This window comes from Bufo bufo, chromosome 5 (assembly GCF_905171765.1).
Source record: "Bufo bufo chromosome 5, aBufBuf1.1, whole genome shotgun sequence".
In the NCBI taxonomy this organism is placed as follows: domain Eukaryota; kingdom Metazoa; phylum Chordata; class Amphibia; order Anura; family Bufonidae; genus Bufo; species Bufo bufo.
This window is the reverse complement of record NC_053393.1, coordinates 494673347-494701295: the sequence shown is the minus strand read 5'-3', so window position 1 is coordinate 494701295 and position 27949 is coordinate 494673347. Positions and strand designations below refer to the sequence as shown.

The 27949-nt window shown below is 42.4% G+C and overlaps 1 long non-coding RNA gene across 1 annotated transcript; it reads right to left on the bottom strand.

Moving 5' to 3' along the window:
* Window positions 1-7240: 7240 nt before the first annotated feature.
* Window positions 7241-24682, bottom strand: LOC121001127. The gene is made up of 4 exons (XR_005778985.1): window positions 24499-24682; window positions 22357-22361; window positions 21495-21500; window positions 7241-7253 (listed from the first exon to the last, which is right to left on the bottom strand). It is a non-coding gene; the product is annotated as an uncharacterized LOC121001127 (long non-coding RNA).
* Window positions 24683-27949: the final 3267 nt, after the last annotated feature.

Below are 27949 nucleotides of genomic sequence, written 5' to 3'. Positions count from 1 at the left end.
GCTAGTATGTGGGATCGCTACACAGATAATAATAATATATTTTTTCTGCAATGTACCAGTCATCTTAATCTAGAGTGCTTCTGACTAAGTGTATGGGGTGTTATGGACACTGTTGGATGGTGGATCAGGCTGTGAAGGATGAGATTGAAGGAGGGAAGGGGGTGAATTGAGAAGAGGTACATTAGGGGATTTGATAGACCACCCTAAAAATATTAGTTTTTACGGAGTTCCTAAACTCTAGAAGTTGGGAATGAACCTAACTGCTTGGGATAGGGCATGCTATACAACTGGCACAGATCAACACTCACATATCCTTATATGATTTTCTAAATTAGACTTTCACTAGAAGGGGGTGGTGGCAGACCATAAGGGTGGCCACACACATTCGATAGATATTGACTGAATGCTTGTCCAGCCTATAGCTACAGTCCTGATCAAAAGTTTAAGACCACTTGAAAAATTGCAAAAAATCCTATTTAGCATGGCTGGATCTTAACAAGGTTCCAAGTAGAGCTTCAACATGCAACAAGAAGAAATGGGAGTGAGACAAAACATTTTTTGAGCATTCAATTTAATGAAAACAACGAATAAACTGAAACAGGCAGTTTTTCAGCTGATCAAAAGTTTAGGACCACATGCCTTTAAAAGGCCAAATCTGTGCAAAGATGTGGATTCATTGTCATTTTCTGTCAGGTAGTCACACGTTGTGATGGCAAAGGCAAAAAGTATCAAGCTGTCCCCAATGGGACTTACAATCTAGGATAGATAGATAGATAGATAGATAGATAGATAGATAGATAGATAGATAGATAGATAGGGTTCACAATCTATGTTCCCTATTAGTATGATATTTGGAGTGTAGGAGGAAACCGGAGTATCCAGAGGAAACACGGGGAGAAGATACAAACTCCATGTAGATGTTGTCCTTGGTCAGATTCGAACCTAGGACCCCAGTGTTGTAAGGCACTGGACCACTGTTTAGATAGATAGATAGATAGATAGATAGATAGATAGATAGATAGATAGATAGATAGATAGATAGATAGATAGATAGATAGATAGATAGATAGATAGATAGATAACTACAGTAATAATTTACCAGACTTATAAATCATGTAGTGATCTCAATAACCACACAAAGAACCCAACTTTTTCCAATGTGAACAAAGTTTTATTCCAGTCATTGCAGCCACCGGCAAAACTCAAATACTACTTCATTCCTCATTTCCATCCCATGAATGACAGTGTAACCAAATCATGTTAAAACCTCCCTATAATCCACCAACAAAACTTTTAAACAGGGTCTATAACAGAACAAATTCAACTCAATGAGCCTTTTACATATAAACAGAAACATCATTTTCCTATCTGATAAAAGTTGAATTAAACCTATAAAGCCTATTTGTACTTGCACTGCAAAACTATCACAGCATTCGAACAAGCCTATAATTCACTCTTCAGGTTTTGGCCTCTTCTGTCATAATTTTTAAGCTTTGCTTTGATGGATTAGCTCTTTTCAGCACTATCATCCAAATTATTACTTTGGTATATGTCATTATATATTATTCATCTTTTAATGCTTTATTTGGCTCTCCTAGTAATTGTTCCAAGCGCTTATTCTGCAATCCCTTGCGTTATTTGTATAGCTGATGCAGCAAATGCACTACTGATTTCTATGAAAGCATTACTGCTATTTCCAATCCTGGCGGATCCTTTCAGGACAGTGTAGCTAATAACTGATTTCTGCAAATGTGTCAGAGCAACAGACCCTCATTCCCATCCTTTTTAACAGTAAAGATTACCAGGTGTCTAATCCACTAGCCTGTTGTTTGCACCATTACAGAAACTTTGTAACACCCACCAGTACTTGTATGTGGCTAGAACTGAGGTCAAACTAATTTCACACATTGAAAAGGCAAAAGACAAAACAAAACAAAAAATGAATTAAAGGAACAGAGAACATAGTCAAAAAATTTCTAAAAGTAAACACCAGATAGACTTGCACATTACATTTGCCAGTCTTCAAGATGTTCCGCATGTCCCTAATACAAACCGTCTTGTAGAAACCCTGCAGAGAAGACAGGGGTTTCCTTCTGACCTCTTCCATTTTTGGTTGGCAGATGACAGAGAGGTGATTTTTAGCCAAGGGGCATAGTTTAAAAGATGTGTCTCCTATTGTCAGCTGAGCAGTGGTGGAGGTATGCTGCTGAATCTAGTTGTCTAAGGGTGGTCATACTTCTTAAATAACGGTCAAGCGAATGCTTGTTCAAGTGACAGCTATTCCTCCCAATCCCCCCCCCCCCACATGGACACTCGGCTTGGCCAAGCATGTATGTGTTCTCAATAAGTAAAGAGAATAAGGAGCTGCCAGTCACCACTGTTGGCAGCTTATCTCCCATGAGAACATATAAGGCCTTCTGAAATCCAACATGCCTGGTATTTATTTCCTTCAACATCTCGGGTAAATGTTAAACACGACTATATAATCTTCAGTGATGGCTAACCTCCGGTGCTCCAGCTGTGGTGAAACTATGACTCCTAGCATGCTCCATTCATTTCTATGGAGTTCTGAGAACAGCCAAGCAAGTGTGCATCTTGGGAGTCATAGTTTCACCACAGCTGGAGTGCCGGAGGTTAGCCATCACAGATGATCAATGAGTCTTGATGGAACTTTAGTTTTGGCCAATGTTCATCTAATTTGTACAACCAACTTTACAGCCACACACAGGATTGTGGGAAGGTCAAGAGGGGAAATGGCTGATCTTCTGGGACACCTAAAGAAAATTTCTTTATAGATTTCTGTTGCAATTGAAAGAAGGAAGGAATCACTGGGATTTATTTTTCGTAATATATTTTTATGTTTAGCGTTCCTATAAGAAAATAAATCTGGAATGGACTGTATAACAGTGTAAACAATACAGCTGACCACAAGCCTGAACCATTACGGGAACCCAAGGCAAAGCTGTAACAATGTAACCAAACAAAACCATCTGCTCCACAAAAAGAGAAGCAGGAAACCAACAGTTATGTCAATAAATCCCATACAAATGAAACTTAAAGAGCATGTCCTGTAAAATGAAAAATGCTAAAAATTCTTTTTCGCTATTTCATGTTTTTTACAAGCCACATGGAACGAGTATGGCTGCCATTTCAGTTCCCTCAGAGGAGAATCATGAATGGCAAATCTAGAGATTTGCCAGTCCAGACGATTAGAAAAGCTGGGGAACAACCACTATGGGAACTGATAGCAACACTGTCTGCACTGGTTGTCACTTAGCGTGATCTAATATTAACGATTTGACTGAAAACATTGGATCAGATTCCCTAATGTGATCTAAGATTTAGACAGTGTAAACTTAGCAGGTAATGAATGAAAAGAGCTGCTCAGAAAAGTGGACTGATTTGCATTGTTTTATCAGTGGACTAGGCATTTGCACAAAATTTATGAGCAATTTAGGCCATTTTTATGGTGGTTATTAAAGGGCAAGTAGATGTTTTGTATGTGGGGCTACACTTTTAGCCAGATTTAGCATTGTGAATTTTTGCAAAAAGTTGCCAAAAAGATCACAAGTTTCTTCAGTTCCCTGACGGATTCCAATAAATATGATTAAAATTTAGACTGAAAAAGCCATAGTTAATTTAGTGCAACAAATTTAACAAATGGTGTGCAACATGTTGTAAATAGGCATTCCAAAAAAAAAGGTCAAAAAGTTGCATCTTGATACATTACCCCTCAAAATACCTATTTGTTGGCTTACACTGCACCAGAATTTTTCACAGTGGCACAACTATGCTATGCTCCTTCTTCCACTAAGTCGTGCCCACTTTCCAAAAAGTCACAACCATTTGTCCAGTGCAGTGTAAAAAAGCACCAAAAACCCTTAAAAAATGCATGGTAACTCAGAATTCTGGTGCATTTGCAAAAGTAAATCTACTCTTTATACTTAGGAAATGGGTAAAGGAAGATCCCCCCACAGTGGGACAGTGGCGAGAAGCAGTTGTCAACCTGATTAACCACTTCAGCCCCCCTACCTTAAACACCCTTAATGACCAGGCCACTTTTTACACTTCTGCACTACACTATTTTCACCGTTTATTGCTCGGTCATGCAACTTACCACCCAAATGAATTTTACCTCCTTTTCTTCTCACTAATAGAGCTTTCATTTGGTGGTATTTCATTGCTGCTGCCATTTTTACTTTTTTGTTATTAATCGAAATTTTAAGATTTTTTTGCAAAAAAATGACATTTTTCAATTTCAGTTGTAAAATTTTGCAAAAAAAACGACATCCATATATAAATTGTTCTCTAAATTTATTGTTCTACATGTCTTTGATAAAAAAAAAATATTTGGGTAAAAAAAAAAATGGTTTGGGTAAAAGTTAGAGCGTTTACAAACTATGGTACAAAAATTTGAATTTCCGCTTTTTGAAGCAGCTCTGACTTTCTGAGCACCTGTCATGTTTCCTGAGGTTCTAAAATGGCTAGACAGTAGAAAACCCCCACAAATGACCCCATTTCGGAAAGTAGACGCCCTAAGGTATTCGCTGATGGGCATAGTGAGTTCATAGAACTTTTTATTTTTTGTCACAAGTTAGCGGAAAATTATGATTTTTTTCTTTCTTTTTTTTTTCTTACAAAGTCTCATATTCCACTAACTTGTGACAAAAAATAAAAACTTCTATGAGCTCACTATGCCCATCATGAAATACCTTGGGGTGTCTTCTTTCCAAAATGGGGTCACTTGTGGGGTAGTTATACTGCCCTGGCATTCTAGGGGCCCTAATGTGTGGTAAGTAGTTTGAAATCAAAATCTGTAAAAAATGGCCGGTGAAATCCTAAAAGTGCTCTTTGGAATGTGGGCCCCTTTGCCCACCTAGGCTGCAAAAAAGTGTCACACATGTGGTATCTCCGTACTCAGGAGAAGTTGGGCAATGTGTTTTGGGGTGTCATTTTACAAATACACATGCTGGGTGAGATAAATATGGTCAAATGCCAACTTTGTATAAAAAAATGGGAAAAGTTGTCTTTTGCCAAGATATTTATCTCACCCAGCATGGGTATATGTAAAATGACACCCCAAAACACATTCCCCAACTTCTCCTGAGTACGGAGATACCACATGTGTGACACTTTTTTGCAGCCTAGATGCGCAAAAGGGCCCACATTCCTTTTAGGGGGGCATTTTTAGACATTTGGATCCCAGACTTCTTCTCACGCTTTGGGGCCCCTAAAATGCCAGGGCAGTATAAATACCCCACATGTGACCCCATTTTGGAAAGAAGACACCCCAATTTTTTTTTTTTTGCCACAAGTTAGCGGAAATTGATTTTTTTTTGTTTTTTTCTCACAAAGTCTCTCTTTCCGCTAACTTGGGACAAAAATTTCAATCTTTCATGGACTCAATATGCCCCTCACGGAATACCTTGGGGTGTCTTCTTTCCAAAATGGGGTCATTTGTGGGGTGTTTGTACTGCCCTTGCATTTGAGGGTCTCCGCAATCATTACAAGTATGCCCAGCATTAGGAGTTTCTGCTATTCTCCTTATATTGAGCATACAGGTAATGAGATTTTTTTTTTTTCGTTCAGCCTCTGGGCTGAAAGAAAAAATGAACGGCACAGATTTCTTCATTCGCATCGATCAATGTGGATGAAAAAATCTCTGCCAAAAAAAAAAAAGGAGGGGAAAGGCGTCTGCCAGGACATAGGAGCTCCGCCCAACATCCATACCCACTTAGCTCGTATGCCCTGGCAAACCCGATTTCTCCATTCACATCAATTGATGTGGATGAATAAATCATTGCCGGGATTTATTTATTTTTTTATATATAAAGTGTTTGCCAAAGTATATGAACACCGCCGCCTCGGCAAACGTATCTTTTACTGCAGAGGAGAAATCTCGTCTTGCAGCGCCGCATACACTGACTTGTGTGTAATCTGACAGCAGCGCAATGCTTCTGTCAGAATGCACATCAGTGATGCAGCTGGTCCATCGGTTGGTCCACCTGGAAGGTAAAAAAACAAAACAAAAAAGAAAAGAAAAAACCAGGCCGCAACGCAATAAATTTATTAACTTTATAATAACTTTTGAACAGAACATATAAACTTTTGAACTGAACGTTAACCTTTTGGCTTACCGGTGATTTTTTATTTATTTTTTTACCTTTATAGGACAAACCTCTCCTTCCCCATGGGACAATGTGCAAAGCGCAAATCGCCCAAAGATGTGGCAAAGTACATTATGCACTTTATCCCAGGTGAAAGGAGAGGTTTGCAGTAGCTGTGAGTGTAAGGGCCCTAATAGTCCTGTGTGCCTGTCCTGTGAGATGCAATCCCTATGCTAAGTGTACCTGTGTGTGGTACTTCCGGAAACACTCCCCTAAGCATAGGGCAGGGTGGTCAGGGCAGTCAGGACAGAAATAGCGGGTGTCACGCCTTATTCACTCCTGCTACAGACACGACATCTTTTTCGGGGTGTCGGTTGGGTTGAGGTACCAGGAACGACACTGGGGAAATGTCGCTCGTGTAGACGGCTAACTACATTGGTGGATGGGGCCACGGAACCTCCTGGATACAGGAGGTTCGCGATGATCTCTTCCTGAAATTTGAGGAAGGATCCCGTTCTCCCAGCTTTACTGTAGAGAACAAAACTATTGTACATCGCCAATTGAATCAAATATACAGACACCTTCTTATACCAGCGTCTGGTGCATCGGGAAACTAAATAGGGAGCCAACATCTGGTCATTGAAGTCCAGCCCTTGCATGAGCGCATTATAGTCGTGGACTGAAAGGGGCTTTTCAATGACACGGGTTGCCCTTTCAATTTGTATTGTCGTGTCTGCGTGAATGGAGGAGAGCATGTAAACGCCACGCTTGTCTCTCCATTTCACCGCGAGCAGTTCTTCGTTACACAAGGCAGCCCTCTCCCCCCTTGCAAGACGCGTGGTAACGAGCTGTTGGGGGAAGCCCCGGCGACTAGGTCACACAGTGCCACAGCAGCCAATCTGTTCTAGGAACAAATGCCTGAAGAGGGGCACACTTGTGTAAAAATTGTCCACATAAAGATGGTACCCTTTGCCAAATAAGGGTGACACCAAGTCCCAGACTGTCTTCCCACTGCTCCCCAGGTAGTCAGGGCAACCGACCGGCTCCAGGGTCTGATCTTTTCCCTCATAGATCCGAAATTTGTGGGTATAGCCTGTGGCCCTTCCACAGAGCTTATACAATTTGACCCCATACCGGGCGCGCTTGCTTGGGATGTATTGTTTGAAGCCAAGGCGCCCGGTAAAATGTATTAGGGACTCGTCTACGCAGATGTTTTGCTCAGGGGTATACAAATCTGCAAATTTCTGGTTGAAGTGGTCTATGAGGGGCCGAATTTTGTGGAGCCGGTCAAAAGCTGGGTGGCATCTGGGACGGGAGGTGCTGTTGTCGCTAAAGTGCAGGAAACACAGGATGGTCTCAAAACGTGCCCTGGACATAGCAGCAGAGAACATGGGCATGTGATGAATCGGGTTCGTGGACCAATATAACCGCAATTCATGCTTTTTGGTTAGGCCCATGTTCAGGAGAAGGCCCAGAAAAATTTTAAGTTCGGAAACTTGGACTGGTTTCCACCGGAAAGGCTGGGCATAATAGCTTCCCGGGTTGGCGGCTATTAATTGAGTGGCAAACCGATTTGTTTCTGCCACGACTAAGTCCAAGAGCTCCGCAGTCAAGAACAGCTCAAAAAATCCCAGGGCCGAACCGATCTGTCTCAACCCGAACTCCAGACTGGGCGGTGAATGGGGGAACTACAGGTGCGGCTGAAGTTGGTGACTGCCAATCAGGGTTTGCCAGCACCTCAGGGACTCTAGGGGCTCTACGGGCCTGTCTTTGCGGTGACTGCGACGGGGTAACTACTGCACGTGCCACCGTACCAGCTTCAACTGCCCTTCTGGTGCTCGCCACTTCACCATGTTGTACGGCAGTGCTGGTACTAGGTCCAGGGAGGGCTGCGCTGCTGGTGTATGCCTCACCACGTAATCCGACAGCGCCAGCCCCACTCTGCTGCTCTTGAAACGGATCCTGCACAACCTGTGGTCTAGCGACACGGGGCCGGGTACGCCTGGTGCTATCAGGGACCTCAACCTCCTCGTCCGAACTTTGGGTCAGACTGCCACTGCTTTCTACAGATTCATATTCTGACCCGCTAGATTCGTCAGATGAGGGTTCCCATTCCTCATCCGACTGGGTCAGAAGCCTGTAGGCCTCTTCAGAAGAATACCCACTGTTTGATATTTGTACTACTAAATTTAGGGGTATTCCCTGAGACTACCCAAGAAAAAAAGCAAGCCTGTCTTACAAAGGGGAGGATAGCGAAGTACCGGGGGCCGCTGCGATTGATAAAAAATATCAAAACTGATTTTTTTTCAGCGCTTGGAAAGTGATTGTGCAGTGATAAAAAAAAATAAAAAAATTGTCACTGTGGCGGGGCGGGCGTGGGTGAACGCACGTGTGGGCAAACACTGCGTTTTGGGTGGAGGGCGAACTAAGGTGACACTAATACAATTATAGATCTGACTGTGATCAGTTTTGATCACTTACAGATACTATAAAAGTACAAATGCTGATTAGCGATACGCTAATCAGCGAATCAGTGACTGCGGTGCGGTGGGCTGGGCGCTAACCGACGCTAACTACCTAACCAAGGGGCCTAAACTATCCTAAACCTAACAGTCAATACCAGTGGGAAAAAAAGTGACAGTTTACACTAATCACTTTTTTCCTTTCACTAGGTGATTGACAGGGGCGATCAAGGGGTGATCAAGGGGTTATTTTGGTTGATGGGGGTGATCTGGGGCTAAGTGTAGTGTTGGTGGGTACTCACAGTGATGTCTGCTCCTCTGCTGGAATCAACCGACCAAAAGGACCAGCAGAGGAGCAGACAAGCCATTTAACACATCATATTTACAAATATAAAGTGTTATCTGGCTTTTGATTCGATTTTTTTAAAATCATCAGCTTCCCAGCCACGATCATTGGCTGGCAAGCTGATGACGTGACCCCCCTCTAACTTTTGCCTGCCCGCGATGCGCATGCGCGGGCCGGCTTTGAGCGAAATCTCGCGTCTCGCGAGATGACGCATATATGCGTGACTCTGCGCAGGGCTGCCTCCTCCGGAACGCGATCCTGTGTTAGGCGGTCCGGAGGCGGTTAAAGTAGAACGGTTGACAGAGCTATACTAAAAAATCTGAAAAAATTCACAAAATATGGAAAAAATGGTTATACTAGGCCTGGATGCTTATGTTCCTTTTTTTTTTTCTTTTTTTTTTTTTTGTCCCTCTGTCTCTCTGTAAGGGTGGCGGGTGGGTATTTGGGATAAGAAAAAAATATATAAAGTCATCATAATATTTATTAATTTGTAATATGGACTTTTATACTGTTGTATTGCTGTGATTTGTGTATATGTCTTCACAAAATTGAAATAAAAGAAATAGAGAAAATTAAATAAAAAATCGCAGTGCTGGTGGTTGTGTACAACAATTTATCCACTCTGCAGCATAACGGAACATACACATACATTGGATAAATAATCATGCAGAAAAAAGTGCAGCACAATTTCAAAGTGTGAACTGAAATATGGGTGCAGCAAAATGTTTTTGTAGGATATGCCAACACGTTGCAGGTCCGCTGTGGATTTTCTGTTGCGGACTTGCGTGCCAAATTTTCTGCAGCATATAGAAGGACTGCCATAGTGAATGAGCTTTTATTTAATCCCATCCACATGCTGCATAAAATTCTGCAGTGCAGATTTTAAATTCACAGTGTGTCAATTTATGCAGCAAATGTTGATTTCAGATTTGAGCCTTTGCAATGAGTGAAATCTACAGAATATCTGAAGCATTTCCACAACGAAATCTGCAACAATCTGCCTTTGAGGCATTTTTTTCTGCTGCCTTTTTGCAGCAGTCCAGTCAATGTAAACATACCCTAAATGATATTATGGTGTGCTGCACAAATACGTGCAAAACAAGTAATGACACTAGTGTTGAGCGAATCGAAGTCCAAAAAGTGGACTTCTATCCGAATTTCAGGGAAAACTCGATTCACCGCAAAGCTGAATTTCCTTCTGCTTCGTGGTAACGAATCAATTCCCCTAAAATGGCAGTAAAATTTTTTTAAAAACATACTTACCTCACCTGTTTGAGCGTGAAAAGCCAGCCACCATCTTGATTGAAGATTCCACGTGAAATCCCGGCGCCGGACAACTTGGTGACATCATTTCTCGCTGGATCATCTATCAAGATGGGCAGTGGCTGGTTCTTCGCGATCACATGGATGAGGTTAAGTATTATTTTATTTATTTTTATTTTATATTACACTTTAATATTAATATCACATGCCGCGATCAGCGATAAATGCAACATCTGAGGGATACAATAACGGGGAGCGGCGCTATCGGCATTCCCTGTCATTGCACCCACTATTTACAAAGTATTCTCTTCGTGATGAAGTAATATGTCACAAAGCAATTTTTTTTTTTTTGCTAAATTCTGCGAAGCAGTCAACTCGAATTTTCCAATACTTCGTTCATCTCTAAATGACACCACCATGTGATTTTTCAGCAGAATGCAGGACCTTACAGCAGGGTAACTGCAAAAGACTTTGTTGTTATGTGAATTGTTTTAATGTAATGTTCTGATTTACTGTATTGTACACCCAATAGTTCTATATGGATAGGTTAGGGTTAACTATCCTGACTCAGCCCCTTTTAGGAAGCTAGGAGATGGATTTAGGTCTGCCCCTAGTTTAGTGAGTTCCGAGAGTTGTGTGCTTGCTGAGGAAGAGAGAGGAGCTACATGAAAACTAGGTCTAAGTCTCAGAGGACCATCATCTCTGAGACATATACAGCAAGAAAGGGATTACTATATCAAAGTACTCCAGAGAGAGAAAAGGAGGACCTAGAAGGTCCGGAATCTGCAAGGTCGTGCACTGGAGTCAGCCAGAAAGATATTGTGTCTTCTTAAAGGGTTTCTATCACTTGGTATGACATAATTAGCTGTCAGACACTAGCGATCTGCTAGTGTCTGCTCTGGCCAACCATCCTACTATAATCACTTGTGGGGCAGCGGTTTTGCTAAAAAAACTAACTTTTATAAATATGCTAATGAGCCTCTAGGTGCTATGTGGGCGTCATTAGCACCTAGAGGCTCCGTCTACCTTCATACACAGCCGCCGCCCAGCGCGTCCCTCCAGCCCGCCCATGTCCTCCTCCGTGTGACGCAGCGGACGAGTTCTCGCGCATGCGCCGTGCGCGGCTGTATTCGGCGCATGCGCATTGAATGTCTGACCGCTCCGAGCTGAGATCTCAAATGTGCCGAATACAGCCGCGCATGGCGCATGCGCGAGAACTCGTCCGCTGCGTCACACGGAGGAGGACATGGGCGGGCTGGAGGGACGCGCTGGGCGGCGGCTGTGTATGAAGGTAGACGGAGCCTCTAGGTGCTAATGACGCCCACATAGCACCTAGAGGCTCATTAGCATATTTATAAAAGTTAGTTTTTTAGCAAAACCGCTGCCCCACAAGTGATTATAGTAGGATGGTTGGCCAGAGCAGACACTAGCAGATCGCTAGTGTCTGCCAGCTAATTATGTCATATGAAGTGATAGAAACCCTTTAAGGTTACTTTCACACTAGCATTCATTGTCAATGGGGACAAAACATAACTGAACAGAACGGAATGTATCTGAATGCATTCCGCTCCCTTCGGTTGCGTTCCCATACCGGAGAGCAAACCGCAACAAGCTGCGGTTTTCTTTCCATCATGGGATGCTGAGCAAGACAGATCCGTCATGACCCACAATGCAAGTCAATGGGGACGGATCCGTTTAACTCTGACACTATCTGACACAACAGAAAACGTATCTGTCCCCCATTGACTTTCAATGGAGTTCATGACGGATCCGTCTTGGCTATGTTAAAGATAAAACAACCGGATCCGTTCATAACGGATGCAGATGGTTGTATTATCAGTAAGGCTACATGCACATGACAGTTGTTTTTTGCGGTCCGCAAATAGCGGATCCGTGTTCCTGTTTTTTTTACATCCACATCTGTTCCGTTTGTCCGCAAATTTTGTAGGTTGTGTTTCCGTGTGTCTTTAGTTTTTTTTTTTGCGGTCCGCAAAACGTTTATTGCGGACAAGAATAGGACATGCAATACTTTTTTTGCGGACGTGAAACACGGACAGCGGACGCGGACAAGTCCTGGCCAGCCGTATCCTGTACCCCTTAGCTGGGAATTACAGACACGTTTGCAAGAACCCTATTACCAGTCTTAGATCCTGCATTGAGACTTTGGAAAGACAGAGGGAAATAGTACCACAACTCCCATCATTGCTGCTATCCATAAATTGCAATCGGGGAAGAATTGCCTTGTGATTATTTTTTTGGGGGAACTCTGCTTTAATACCGCTGGATTTACTACAACTCCCATTCTGCACTTTAGTAAAGAGAGACTTATTTATTTTCTACCACTGGCCTGGTTACTGACTCCAGCACCATTTGCCAGCCACAGCACCTACATCTCCCCCCTTGTATCCTTACAAAACGTTTAACACCAAGGCACCCCAACTATCATCAGGCAGAAGCCCCAACATCGGGGGGTGTCCTGAGGGAAGAAAGGGTGTGCCCTCCTGTCACTGCCCGACCCTAGAGATCATCTTTGTGAGGCCTGGCACTAGGATTTGTGTGAACAGAGCCACTACAACACTCATCCTCCACTCCATTCGTCATGGACTTGCAGCACTGAGATGGTAAAAGGGTTGTGCCTAGACACAGTTCTAAGGAACCTGACTGTGGGCACGTTGATACCCGTTAAAGGGATTTTCCAGGACTTAGATATTGATATCCTATCCTAAGGATAGGTCAGTATCAGTTTGGTGGCACCCTCACCAATCTGCTATTTTGGGCAGCAACCTGAAGGCTCCGTTGACTGTGTTATTTTTGGCTCAGCTCCAGTTCACATGAAGTAGCCCAGCTGCAGTACGCGACGCATCCACTACACAGTGGGCAAAACGTTCTACTTCCAGTTCCATCCACTGTATAATTTCTGGCACTGGTGCCTGCCGAAACAGCTGATCAGTGGGGTTGTGGGGCAGCATGGTGGCTCAGTGGTTAGCACTGGTGCCTTACAGCACTTGGGTTCAAGGTTCAAATCTGACCAAAGGCAACATCTGCATGGAGTTTGTATGTTCTCCCTGTGTTAGGGTGGGTTTCCTCCTGCACTCCAAAGACATACTGATGGGGAACCTAGATTGTGAGCTCCACTGGCGACAGAGAGTGATGATAATGTCTGTAAAGCACTTTGGTATATGGTGGTGCTATATAAGTAAAATAAATAGATTGGACAGCACGCGCCAACTGCTCAAACCGCTGGGTGTTGGACGTCGGACTGTGTTTTTAGCACATTAGAAGATTTCGAGCCCAACTTTAGATTTTGCCCAGGGCCACATTTTGTCTAAAACCTGCCCTGCTTCCATGTACTTTATCACTAGCTATAATAGCCTGCCTACATTCAATGCGCTGCCTGGCCATCAATGTCTAAATACTGGAAAACCCCTTTAAGAATGCATATATTATAAACACTACCACAACTGGACAGCATCGTGGAGAAATACAATCCTGTAAGGTAAGATAAAAGGTTATAGAAACTCTAGAAATGTTTAAAGAGAAATGAAGACATAGATAAGTTTTAATACATTTTCCAATCATCTTGTAAGTATAAAAAAAAATCCGGACAATGAAATAATGAACGTGGTTAACCCCTTCCCGACCAGCGGCGTAATAGTACGGCGCAGCGGGAAGTGACTTGCCGCCCAGCGCCGTACTATTACGGCCCCGCTGATCGGGCGGGTGCAGGAGCTGCGTCCACCCGATCAGCTGCAGGAAACTGGATGTTCCCGTTAGCAGGACCCCTGCTGTATGAAAACACAGATGGCGGCGCATTAACCCCTTCTATGCCGCGGTCACCGCTGACCGCAACATAGAAGGAGTTTGCTGCGGGTGAGGGAGCCCTTCGAGTCCCCGCGCGGCTGTGGCGGGGACCCAATGGGTGAGAAGGCAGCCCGATGCCGTGCAGAGGCTGCCCAGTGCCTTGCACGGCATCGGGACCTGCCTTCTACGGGTGCCGAGGAGATCCAGCCTCAGGCTGGGTCTCCTAGGCAACCTGTTAGCGTACTCTGTTACTCTGTGTAATCCACTAACAGGCAATGCATTACAATACAGATGTATTGTAATGCATTGCAGAGGGGATCAGACCCCCAAAAGTTAAAGTTAAAAATAAAGTAAAAAAATATTTAAAAAACTGTGTTTTTAATAAAAAAAATTCAAGTAAAAAAAAAACGCCTTTTCCCGATTTTAGAATAAAAAATTGAAGAAAAAAAAAGAAGAAACACACATATTAGGTATCTCCGCGTCCGTAACGACCGGCTCTATAAATATATCACATGATCCACCTCGTCCGATAAACACCATACAAAAATAAAATAAAAACTGTGTAAAAAAAAGCCATTGTTGTCACCTTACATCACAAAAAGTGCAACGCCAAGCGATCAAAAATGCATGTGTACAACAAAATGATAACAATAAGGTCTCATGCACACGACCAATGTTTTGGTCCGCATCGTAACCGCAGTTTTTGTGGCAGGAATGCGGACCCATTGCTCTGTCCTATTCTTGTCCGTTTTGCAGACAAGAATAGGCAGTTATATCAATGGCTGTCTGCGCCGTTCTGCAATTTGAGGAACACACACGGATGCCATCCGTGTTTTGCCGATCCGCAATTTGCATGTAGCCTAAAACATCTTTTTTTTTTTTCAAATATGCTATTATTGTGTTAAAGTGAAATAAATAAATAAAAAGTTGACATATTAGGTATCTCCGCGTCTGTAACAACCAGCTCTATAAAAATATCACATGACCTAACCCCACTCCGTAAAAAATAAAAAATAAAAACTGTATAAAAAAAGCCATTTTTGTCACCTTACATCACAAAAATTGCAACAACATGAGATCAAAAAGGCATATGCCCTCCAAAAAAGTACCAATCACACCGTCACCTCATTCCGCAAAAAAGCAGACCCTACCTAAGACAATTGGTCAAAAAATAAAAAAGCTACGGCTCTCAGACTATGGAGACACTAAAACATAATTTTTTTTGTTTCAAAAATGCTATTATTGTGTAAAACTTAAATAATTAAGAAAAAGTATACATATTAGGTATTGCCACGTTCGTAACGATCCGCTCTATAAAAATATCGCATGACCTAACGCCTGAGGTGAATGCTGGAAAAATAAATAAATAAAAACTGTGCCAAAATTTAAAAATTTTTGGTCACCTTGCCACATAAAGTGTAATAATGAATGATCAAAAAATCATATGTACCCAAAAATGGTACCAATAAAAACGTCAACTCTTCCTGCAAAAAACGAGGCCCTGCATTAAAAAAATAAGGCGTTCAGAAAATGGAGACACAAAAACATAATTATTTTTTTCAAAAATTCTTTATTATGTAAAACTGAAACAAACAAAGTAGACATATTTTATATCATTGCGTCCGTAACAACCTGCTCTATAAAAATAGCCATGATCTAACCTGTCAGATGAATGTTGTAAAAAATAAAACCGATGCCAAAACAGCAATTTTTTGGTTACCTTGCCTCACAAAAAACATAATATAGAGCAATTAAAAGTCATATGTACCCCAAAACAGTACCAATAAGGCCTTTTGCACATGACCGTATGGCTTTTTCAGTATTTTGCCGTCCGCAAAAAACGGATCTGCAAAAAATACGGATGACGTCTGTGTGCATTTCGTTTTTCTTGCGGAACAGAACAGCTGGCCCCTGATAGAACAGTACTATCCTTGTCTGTTATGCGGACAATAATAGGACATGTTCTATCTTTGAACGGAATGGAAAAACGGAATGAAATGAATGGTTCTGTATACGGTCCGTATACGGAACGCAAAAAACGGAAAAAAAAAGTTTGTGTGCAAGAGGCCTTAACCCCTTAAGGACCTAGGACGTACCGGTACGCCCTATTTCCCGAGTCCTTAAGGACCTAGGACGTACCGGTACGCCCTATTTCCCGAGTCCTTAAGGACCGAGGACGTACCGGTACGTCCTGACTTAAAATCTGTATTCCGGCGCCCCAGGGGTTAATTGGAACGGGATTTCGGCTGAAATCATTCAGCCGGCATCCCGTAACAATGCAGGGGGGGGTCATTTGACCCCCCCGTATCGGCGATCGCAGCAAACCGCAGGTCAATTCAGACCTGCGGTTTGCTGCGCTTTTTGCAGTTTCTGATCGCCGCGGTCCCTGACCGCGGGGATCAGAAACTTTAGAGTGGCTAAAATCATTATTTTTCACCCCCCCCTGCACCCCTGCACGATTTGATGCCGGCGGGTGGTGCGGGGGGGGTGTCGCAGGCGGTGGGGGCGTTGCGGGAGGCGGGCGGTGCGGCAGGCGGGATCGCGATCCCCCGCCCGCCTCCCCATGAACGATCGTTGGCTTCTAGTGGGTATACCAGGGTGCCAGCACATTGCTGGCACCCTGGTATAAACGGCTGACATCTGTGAAGATGTCAGCCGTTTAACCCTTTCCATACCGCGGTCCGTACGGACCGCTGTATGGAAAAAGTTAACTGTCATCGGTCAGGGAGCTCCCTCCCTCTCCATCGGGGGGCTGCTGTGGCTTTGCAGCCCCCCGATGGAGAGGGAGAGAGCCCCCAGAGAGCCCCCCTCAGCCCCGTGCTTACCCTTCCCCGTCTGCGAAGTTCTGAGCAGACGGGGAGGGTTCCCATGGCAACAGGACGCCTGCTCAGGCGTCCTGCTGTCCATGGTGCTGAACAGATCTATGCTGAAAGCATAGATCTGTTCAGTGTAAGTAAAATACAGTACAGAACAATATATATTGTTCTGTACTGTATTATACAGACACCAGACCCACTGGATCTTCAAGAACCAAGTGGGTCTGGGTCAAAAAAATGTAAAAAAAAGTGAAAAAAGTTAAGATAAAAAAAAAAACATTTATCACTGAATAAAAATTAAAAAAATAAAATAAACTACACATATTAGGTATCGCCGCGTCCGTAACGACCTGATCTATAAAATGGTCATGTTACTTTCCCCGCACGGTGAACGCCATAAAAATAAAAAAATAAAAACTATGAGAAAATTGAAATTTTGCCCACCTTACTTCCCAAAAAAAGTAATAAAAGTGATCAAAAAAGTCGCATGTACGCCAAAATAGTACCAATCAAACCGTCATCTCATCCCGCAAAAAATGAGACCCTACTCAAGATAATCGCCCAAAAGCTGAAAAAACTATGGCTCTTAGACTATGGAGACACTAAAACATGATTTTTTTTTTTCAAAAATGAACTCATTCTGTAAAACTTACATAAATAAAAAAAAAGTATACATATTAGGTATCGCCGCGTCCGTATCGACCGGCTCTATAAAAATATCACATGACCTAACCCCTCAGATGACCACCGTAAAAAAATAAAAATAAAAACAGTGTAAAAAAAGCCATTTTTTGCCATCTTACGTCACAAAAAGTGTAATAGCAAGCGATCAAAAAATCATATGCACCCCAAAATAGTGCCAATCAAACCGTCATCTCATCCCGCAAAAAATGAGACCCTACTCAAGATAATCGCCCAAAAACTGAAAAAACTATGGCTCTTAGAATATGGAGACACTAAAACATTTTTTTGGTTTTAAAAATGAAGTTATTGTATAAAACTTACATAAATAAAAAAAAATGTATACATATTAGGTATCGCCGCGTCCGCGACAACCTGCTCTATAAAAATACCACATAATCTAACCTGTCAGATGAATGTTGTAAATAACAAAAAAAAAAAACGTGCCAAAAAAGCTATTTCTTGTTACCTTGCTGCACAAAAAGTGTAATATAGAGCAACCAAAAATCATATGTACCCTAAACTAGTACCAACAAAACTGCCACCCTATCCCGTAGTTTCTAAAATGGGGTCACTTTTTTGGAGTTTCTACTCTAGGGGTGCATCAGGGGGGCTTCAAATGGGACATGGTGTCAAAAAAAACAGTCCAGCAAAACCTGCCTTCCAAAAACCGTATGGAATTCCTTTCCTTCTGCGCCCTGCCGTGTGCCCGTACAGCGGTTTACGACCACATATGGGGTGTTTCTGTAAACTACAGAATTAGGGCCATAAATATTGAGTTTTGTTTGGCTGTTAACCCTTGCTTTGTAACTGGAAAAAAAATATTAAAATGGAAAATCTGCCAAAAATGTGAAATTTTGAAATTGTGTCTCTATTTTCCATTAAATCTTGTGCAACACCTAAAGGGTTAACAAAGTTTGTAAAATCAGTTTTGAATAGCTTGAGGGGTGTAGTTTCTTAGATGGGGTCACTTTTATGGAGTTTCTACTCTAGGGGTGCATCAGGGGGGCTTCAAATGGGACATGGTGTCAAAAAACCAGTCCAGCAAAATCTGGCTTCCAAAAACCAAACCGCGCACCTTTCACTCTACGCCCTACTGTGTGCCCGTACAGTAGTTTACAGCCACATATGGGGTGTTTCTGTAAACGGCAGAGTCAGGGCAATAAAGATACAATCTTGTTTGGCTGTTAACCCTTGCTTTGTTAGTGGAAAAAATGGGTTAAAATTGAAAATTAGGCAAAAAAATGAAATTCTCAAATTTCATCCCCATTTGCCAATAACTCTTGTGCAACACCTAAAGGGTTAACGACGTATGTAAAATCAGTTTTGAATACCTTGAGGGGTGTAGTTTCTTAGATGGGGTCACTTTTAGGGAGTTTCTCCTCTTGGGGTGCATCAGGGGGCTTCAAATGGGACATGGTGTCAAAAAACCAGTCCATAAAAATCAGCCTTCCAAAAACCATATGGTGCACCTTTCACTCTACGCCCCGCTGTGTGGCCGTACAGTAGTTTACGGCCACATATGGGGTGTTTCTGTAAACGGCAGAGTCAGGGCAATAAAGATACAATCTTGTTTGGCTGTTAACCCTTGCTTTGTTAGTGGAAAAAATGGGTTAAAATTGAAAATTAGGCAAAAAAATGAAATTCTCAAATTTCATCCCCATTTGCCAATAACTCTTGTGCAACACCTAAAGGGTTAACGACGTATGTAAAATCAGTTTTGAATACCTTGAGGGGTGTAGTTTCTTAGATGGGGTCACTTTTAGGGAGTTTCTCCTCTTGGGGTGCATCAGGGGGCTTCAAATGGGACATGGTGTCAAAAAACCAGTCCATAAAAATCAGCCTTCCAAAAACCATATGGTGCACCTTTCACTCTACGCCCCGCTGTGTGGCCGTACAGTAGTTTACGGCCACATATTGGGTGTTTCTGTAAACGGCAGAGTCAGGGCAATAAAGATACAGTCTTGTTTGGCTGTTAACCCTTGGTTTGTTAGTGGAAAAAATGGGTTAAAATGAAAAATTTGACAAAAATATGAAATTCTCAAATTTCCTCCCCATTTGCCAATAACTCTTGTGCAACACCTAAAGGGTTAACAATGTATGCAAAATCAGTTTTGAATACCTTGAGGGGTGTAGTTTCTTAGATGGGGTCATTTTTGGGTGGTTTCTATTATGTAAGCCTCGCAAAGTGACTTCAGACCTGAACTGGTCGCTAAAAATTGAGTTTTTGTAAATTTCTGAAAAATTTCAAGATTTGCTTCTAAACTTCTAAGCCTTATAACATCCCCAAAAAATAAAATATCATTCCCAAAACAATTCAAGCATGAAGTAGACATATGGGGAATGTAAAGTCATCACAATTTTTGGGGGTATTACTATGTATTACAGAGGTAGAGAAACTGAAAATTTGAAATTTGCTAATTTTTCAAAATTTACGGTAAAAATTGTATTTTTTTATGCAAAAAAATTAACTTTTTTGACCCAATTTTAGCAGTGTCATGAAGTACAATATGTGACGAAAAAACAATCTCAGAACGGCCTGGGTAAGTCAAAGCGTTTTAAAGTTATGAGCACTTAAAGTGACACTGGTCAGATTTGCAAAAAATGGCCTGGTCCTTAAGGTGAAAATGAGCCTGGTCCTTAAGGTGAAAATGAGCCCGGTCCTTAAGGGGTTAAACTGGCACCTTATCCCCTAGTTTCCAAAATGGGGTCACTTTTTGGGAGTTTCTACTGTAATGGTGCATCAGGGGGGGCTTAAAATGGGACATGGCATCTAAAAATCAGTCAAGCAAAATCTGCCTTCCAAAAACCATATGGCGTTCCTTTTCCTTTGCGCTCTGCCGTGTGCCCTTACATCAGTTTACGACCACATGTGGGGTGTTACTGTAAACCGCAGAATCAGGGTAATAAATTCTGAGTTTTGTTTGGCTCTTAACCCTCGATGTGTTAAAGAAAAAAATGGATTAAAATCTGCAAAAAAAGTTACATTTTGAAATTTCATCTCCATTTTCCTTTAATTCTTGTGGAACACCTAAAGGGTTAACAAACTTTGTCAAATAAGTTTTAAGTAGCTTGAGGGGTGTAGTTTCTACAATGGGGTCATTTATGGGGGGTTTCCGCTATGTAAGCCCCACAAAGTAACTTCGGACTTGAACAGGTCCTTAAAAAGTGGGTTTTGGAAATTTTCTTAAAAATTTTAAGAATTGCTTCTAAAATTCTAAGCATTCTAACGTCCTAAAAAAATTAAATGACATTTACAAAATGATCCAAACATGAAGTAGACATATTGGGTATGTTAAGTAATACATATTTTATGAGGTATCACTTTCTGTTTTAAAAGCAGAGAAATAGAAATTTTTAAAATTGCGAATTTTTCAAAATTTTTGGTAAATTTGGGATTTTTTCATAAATGAAGGTGAAATATATTGACTCAAATTTAGGACTATTGTGAAGAACAATGTGTCACGAGAAAACAATCTCAGAATGGCCTGGATAAATAAAAGTGTTCCAAAGTTATTACCACATAAAGTGACACATGTCGGATTTGCAAAAAATGGCCTGGGCAGGATGGTGAAAACTAGCCCAGGGTAGAAAGGGTTAAAGTGCCCACAAGGAAGAAAGAGGCGTCTGCCTCACAGGCTCTTGGATGAATGGAAGGGAGCTTGTAAATTCTAGCCAGATGGCAGAAAGACACAAAAGACGGGGATGACATAAGAGCTTACATGACATCATGTAGCACTTTAAAGATGCTCTTTATTTAACTAATCAGATTTTGACATTTTACGGCCGGAACATGCAGACCATAATTTACAGCATGGGAACTTTTACAGGTATATTAAGATTCATTGCCCCCTCTGGTGCATTAAAGACAGATTTGCTGTGATATACAATAAGAACATTGGCTGTAAATCATGTGGGATGTCAACCCTGCATTATAAGGGCATAACTTACCCGACTCTGCCACTTTGTGCCTTTTCTTATTTCATTTAGAGGGATTATTCACGCATTCACTGTACACTGGATTCTAGGTGGTTTAGGGACCGCAGCTGTAATGAGGGGCTGTGGCATGGTTTATACATGGATTTCAGTGTACACAATGATTACACAGACCAGCAATAGTGGTAGCCATGGGTGCACATTACACACCGCCATACAGTTATAGCTACTGTACCTTAGGCTACTTTCACACAAGTGCAATATAGGTGTAATGCATCTACTGATGAGCTGAGCTTTACTGCATCATACAGCACTAAGGCTACATGCACAGTTTTTCAAGGCCATTTCGCATCAGTGTGTGCATCCATTTTCTGGCCATGTGTCCGTTTTTAATGTCCGTTTTGAATCTGTTTTGCAACCGTTTTTCATGACCCCCATAATGCCCCCAGCTAAAATAATGTCCCCCACGATGCGAATACATTTTCTATAGTGCCCCCTGCTTTAATAATGCTCCACATTGTGTAGGATTTTTTTTTGCTCCCCCCAGCTTTAATAATGCACTCAATGTAGGCCCCAAGCTTAAATAATTTCCCCCATGGTGTAAATAATGCCCCCATAGTGGCCCCCAGCATTTTTTTTTTTGTTGATTTGACAAAAAAAAAAAAACTCACCTCAAGGCTCCCACGTGGTTTACGTCATCATGCGTATCGCAGGTCCTGCTCAATGAAGAGAGAAGAGACTGCTTCAGCACGAGCAAGTGGATGAGGTGAGTTGTTGTTTTTTAAAACCTTAAATGGCTATATTGCGAAAGTGTATCTGTTTTTAATGGCTGTTAGACAGGTGCACTCCTGTCTAAGCGGCAGTTAAAAATGGTCCCATTGATTTTAATGAGGTCCATCTGACTGTCGATACAGCCAAAAATAGGACATGTCCTATTTCTGGACGGACGCTATTCACTGGCATTTAAAAGAATGGGCTTGTAAGTATCCCCATAGATTTTCATTGTTGCTAAAAATGGCTGTTACTTAAAGGGGTTCTTTGAGTTAATTTTTTGCTCTTTGTATGTTTCTAACTAGGCAAATGAAAGGACTTTACAATTCACTTACTTTATCTCCAGTTGCTGCTTTCTCAGATTTCACTGAGGGTCACATGACCTGTGATTTCAGCTTCTTTCCCTGCTCCGATGATGTTTCGTGCACAAGCCTGAAAGATCAGATATGAGTTTGTACACGAGACATCACAGTGCTGGCCACGCCCCCTGCACTGCTGGCTGCTGCTTATTGCTCTCTCCCTGGATTCTTGAGGAAAAACATTAACCCTTTCAGCTGCACAGACTCATGGCTGTAGGCTTTACTGAGTAGCTGCAGGCAGTTAGGAGACAAATGCTGGGCACAGAAGCTGAGAGAGGAGTTCTGCAGAGCATTGCACAAGAACAGGTAGGGGGAAGATCCTGTGTGTATCAGCAGTGTCATTGTACAGCTGGGACTTGTAGTCCTACAAATACAACATGCTGCTGAGTATCCCGGCAGGCAGACATGTCGCTCAAGGAAGACCTTGTATTCACTCCCTTTGCAGAGCAGGGGGAGGGGAAGATATTGTTGTTATTGCAGGTAAACAAAGGGCCAGAAGAGAACCAGGAAAATTAGGAAATATTATTATTTTTTGCCTAAAACCTGCTTAGCTTAGCTATATATTGCTGCCCATCAGATTTACAGTGCTATTTATTTCTTTTTCATAACTCGGACAACCCCTTTAAATGTTTACAAAAACATTTTTCACTGTCATGTGCATGAGGCCTAGGGGTGGCCAAACACTGAATGCCTCCAGCAATGGCTTTTATCCTTGAGATTAAAAGGAGGAGGCATACAACAGCGTCAACCTTCTTTCCCCCAATGTCTGCCATCACAGGAGAGTTGGGACACCCTATACATGGTTGTCTGATCTAACATGTATGTCTACATGTAGTCCTATGTGTAGGCAGAATGTTATAGAGCTGAGACTTAAAAGGGTTGTACAAGAATGAAGGGGGGGGGGGGGGAATCCCCCTTCACTTGGCCAGATCTGTAAAGGGGAGCTTACTTAACAGTCTCCCAGTGCTGACTCCCCCTCCTTCTCCTACATCCTGCAATGCTTGATGTACACATATGGTTTGACGCCACCTGCAGCCAATCATTGGCGGCAGCGGTGACCGGATCCCCTTGTGTCATCTGACCATTTGTCACCACCATAGACAGTGATTGGTTGCTCACCACGGCAAACCAGATGTTTAAAATGTGGGAACACAGCAGAGCATCACAGGTCGGGAGGAAAAGAAGCGGAGAGAGAGTGACGGGAAGCAGGTAAGCAAGCTTTCCTTTACGGTTCCGGCCAATTGGGAGGGGGGTGTTTGAAACCTCTTGCTGTCTGATCTGCAGGAAGCATGTTATAGATAGGGTTGCCACCTTTTCCTCAAGCCAAACCGGAATACTTTAGCACCTCGCAGAATTTTTTTTTGTAAAGTATACACTATGCACGCGGGCGGCGGGTCATGACCCATTGCCTGGCTTCCTGCTTTCCCGTGAAGACGGCGTTCAAGTGAAAGAACACCGGCTTCAGAGGCAATCAAGAAGAGGGGCGGCGAGTCATGATTTTAATCTGCTTCGTGATTGGCTAGGAAGCCGGATTCCCTTTTTTGAAGGCAGAGTACCTTCCTGACCAATCAGGAAGCCGGGACGCGAGTCATGACATACTGCCCAGCTTGCTGATTGGTTAGGAAGCCAGGCTGCCTAGCAACAAGTGAAGCAGGCTTCCTAGCCAATCAGGAAGCCAGGAGGTGGATGAAAACCCACCTCCCAGCTTCCTGTATGCTGTATGCTCCCTTGGTGCTGCCAGTCAGAGGGACATCTCCCTCCGACCGGAAGTTCCAATAAGTTACGGGAAAGGTATCGTAGCATTTGGGCGGGTGCAAGTACTCGCCCAAATACTCTGTATCGGCAGCGATATATAAGTATCGGTATCGGTAGTTCGGTACATCTATAGTATCTATCATTTTATTGATAGTTGTCATTGAAACGACGCATTTCTTGGCCTGATGAAGAGGACCCTACACGGCCCCAAAAGCACTTATCAATAAAATGGATTTTGCACTAACATGAAATTTGGATGTCTGTATTGGACGATATGTATTATTGCACATAAAAGATGCCCCCACAAAACATGTCACTGGTTACCTGTGGCATTTTTTTATGGGGGCATGTTTTATGTGCAATACTAACAAGTGCTGTGCCTGCCCCCCCCCCTTTCCAATTAATATTTTTTATTAAACACTGTCTTCAAATGTTTTAAATACCTTTTTTAGAAGTTCAGATCAGAGGTCCAGGTGTGTGGAGAAGGACGGCAGTGACGGCGTTGGTACTCTCACACTAGCGTTTTTCTTCCCTCCTAAGGGCTCAATACCGAAAAAAACTGATCAGTTTTATCCTAATGCATTCTGAATGGAGAGCAATCCGTTCAGGATGCATCAGTTCAGTCCCTCTTATGTTTTTTGGCCAGAGAAAATACCGCAGCATGCTGTGTTTTTCTCTCCAGCCAAAAATCCTAAACACTTGCCGAAATGCCGGATCCGGCATTAATTTCCATTGAAATGTATTAGTGCATTAAAATTACCGCATTGACGGATCCGCTCTTTAAATCTGTGAAAAAAATAAATACCAGATCCGTTTTCGCATCCGGAACAGTCTGACAAATGCCATCCGTTTGCGTCCGGAACTGCCTGCCGGAATCCTCTGCCGCAAGTGTGAAAGTACCTTAAAATAATAGATCTCAGACCCAAATGGCTCAAACAGATGAGAACTGATGCAACAAGATCCGTTTTTTTTTGGGATGGATCAAAAGAATGGAAAGGTAAACGATGATGTGAACTCAGCCTTGCACATGGCAACCAATCAGATTCCACCTTTTATTTTTCAGAGCTCCTTTGGAAAATGAAAGGTGGAATTGATTGGCTGCTATGGTCAACTAAGCCAGTTTTTCTTCACACTGGTTTTAAAAAATCTTCCACTACAACTGTGATTTCGTAGTAAAGAGATCACAGAGAGGCACGGAGCATTATCAGTCATGTTAATGCTCCGTGCCTCTGCAGTCTGCATCGGGTCTTGGCACTCTTTCACGGAGCGGATGCCACGCACGGCATCCGCTCGTGTGAACCCAGCCTAAAGCCTGTATGACACTGCCCCATTTTTCAGCAGATGACCGCTAACAAACATTCATATGAATGCTCGTTAGAAATCATCTGGCAGTGTAATTCTACTGCCCAGTGAACGAGCAAATGCTTAATCATCAGGCAATCCAAATCTTGCTAAAAAAATTATCTTTTGCACGTGGCAGATCTGCCACCAGCAAACCACTATATGGCATAACAATCACTCCTCCCCATGCTGCAGAGGAGATCACTGCATGCAATAGCAGTGGTCTCCTCCGCTAGCGAGCAGACGATTGCCAGGAGGGAACGCTTCCCTCCCAACAATCATCTGCCACATCGGGCTATGTAAGTGTATGTTAAGGGGGTTGTATACATTTTTTGCTGGCATCTGCCTAGGCTATCAGTGTGTGATCATTGCAGACTTCTGAGATTCCCATTGTTTTTAGAGAACTTTACATTTGAACCACTCCCATTTTTTCCATAAACCAAGTTAAAGCACACACACAGCACCACTATCCCGGACTCCTGTATGGCAAACCTGCTTAATTAAATGGTCATATATTTCTTCAAGCTAAGCTACATTTCCCTCTAGCAAAGCTGGTAATAACCCTCATGGTGGTCATCCTGGTCTGTAACCCAACTTTCCCCAAACGAGGCTATGAATAAGAATGGAAATTATAAATTTACAAACAAGAACAGCTTAAGATCTATAGATGATCTGTGTGATTTATAGGGCTTGTCTCATGAAGACAACCCACATTCATATATTCAACTAGAAGGGAGTGGGCAACTTTTTGATCCATAACCTCTATGAGCAAGACCAGCTCTAGCAAACTCAAATCAGATGGCCTTTCACCAAAGTCAGCTGTTTTCTAGGAATGCCAGTAGCTGAGCCCATCCTCACCAGTCCATCACTGTGGCAGCTCTAATCTCAAAATGATTGGTTTATGATGAAACAACCCTTTGAAGGGACACTGCCATCAACATTTCTATTATCAACAGCCTACTTTGCAATTTCGGGTACCCGAACCCGGACTTTTTCGCTGAAGTTCGGGTTCTGTGTTCAGGTGATTTTATTATTTTCTGTTATAACATGGTTATAACGGAAAATAATAGCATTCTTAAAACAGAATGCTAAATAAAATGACTATTGAGGGGTTCAAAATAACAAAAAAAAGTACCTCATCCACAGCCAGTATCTTCTTTTCTTCAGGACCTGCAAAAGGACCTGCTGTCACGTCATTGACTTAAAAGGGGTCTGGGTTCGGGGTGAAATTCGGGTCCCGAACCCGAACTTTGACCTGAAGTTAGACCAAACCCGGCGAACCTGAACTTCCACAGGTTCGCTCAACCCTATATATAAATAATATATGTATTTTTTTTTTTATAAAAAAAAGAACTTTCAATGGCTTTTTACTGCCAAAATAAAAATCCACCAAAATTATAAAAAAAATGTTGTCTTTGAGTATTGAGATAAAAAATACCCCTTTCTGAGGGAAGTGTCCCTTTATATGCTAAATGTTTTTCACATTCCCAAGACCCTTTTACTAGACATATGAGATCCTCCTAGGTATTAATTAGAGATGAGCAAATCGAATCAGACGAAGTGGAATTCGATCCGAATTTCAGGAAAAATTATTTTCACAGCATGGTAACGAATCACAATTTTTCCTAAAATGGCTGCTACACGTGTGAGGACATGGGGCAAGGAACTCTGGGAAGGCGGGCTGACCAATAATGCCATGCATGCAGCTAATCAGCAGCCAGCCCGCCCTGTGAAGTCACAGCCCTATAAATACGGCAGCCATTTTAGATTCTGCCATTTTCAAGCATTTTGAGTGCAGGGACAGACATGAGAAGGCTCTAGGTACAGCAACTGGAAAAACCTCATTGTGAAAAAAAAACTGAAAAAACTATTTTTGCAGGGAAAGGATAGGGAGGAATCATTTCACAGCATTGTAGTGCAGGGAGAGACACCAGACAGTGCTAGGAACAGTGCCAGAAAAACGATTTACAAGTGCTGGGAAAGGATAGGGAGAAATAATTTCACAACATCTTAGTGCAGGGAGAGACGTCAGAAGGCACTAGGGACACTGCTAGAAAAGTGATTTACAAGTGCAGGGAAAGATTATTTGGGGATGCAAATAGCCATTATACAGCTATGTCTTTCCAGCTATTTGTTCTTGTTATTGGGGTGCAAGTGCTATGTTGAAAAGCCTTTAGTGGTTTATATCTGTGGGGAAAAAAAATATATATACGCATTTCACTTCTGCAGTTATATGTGATGAAAGCGTTCAGTGTCCTATATCAGTACAAAAAGTAAAAAAATATACACACTTCACTGTTGCATTTATATG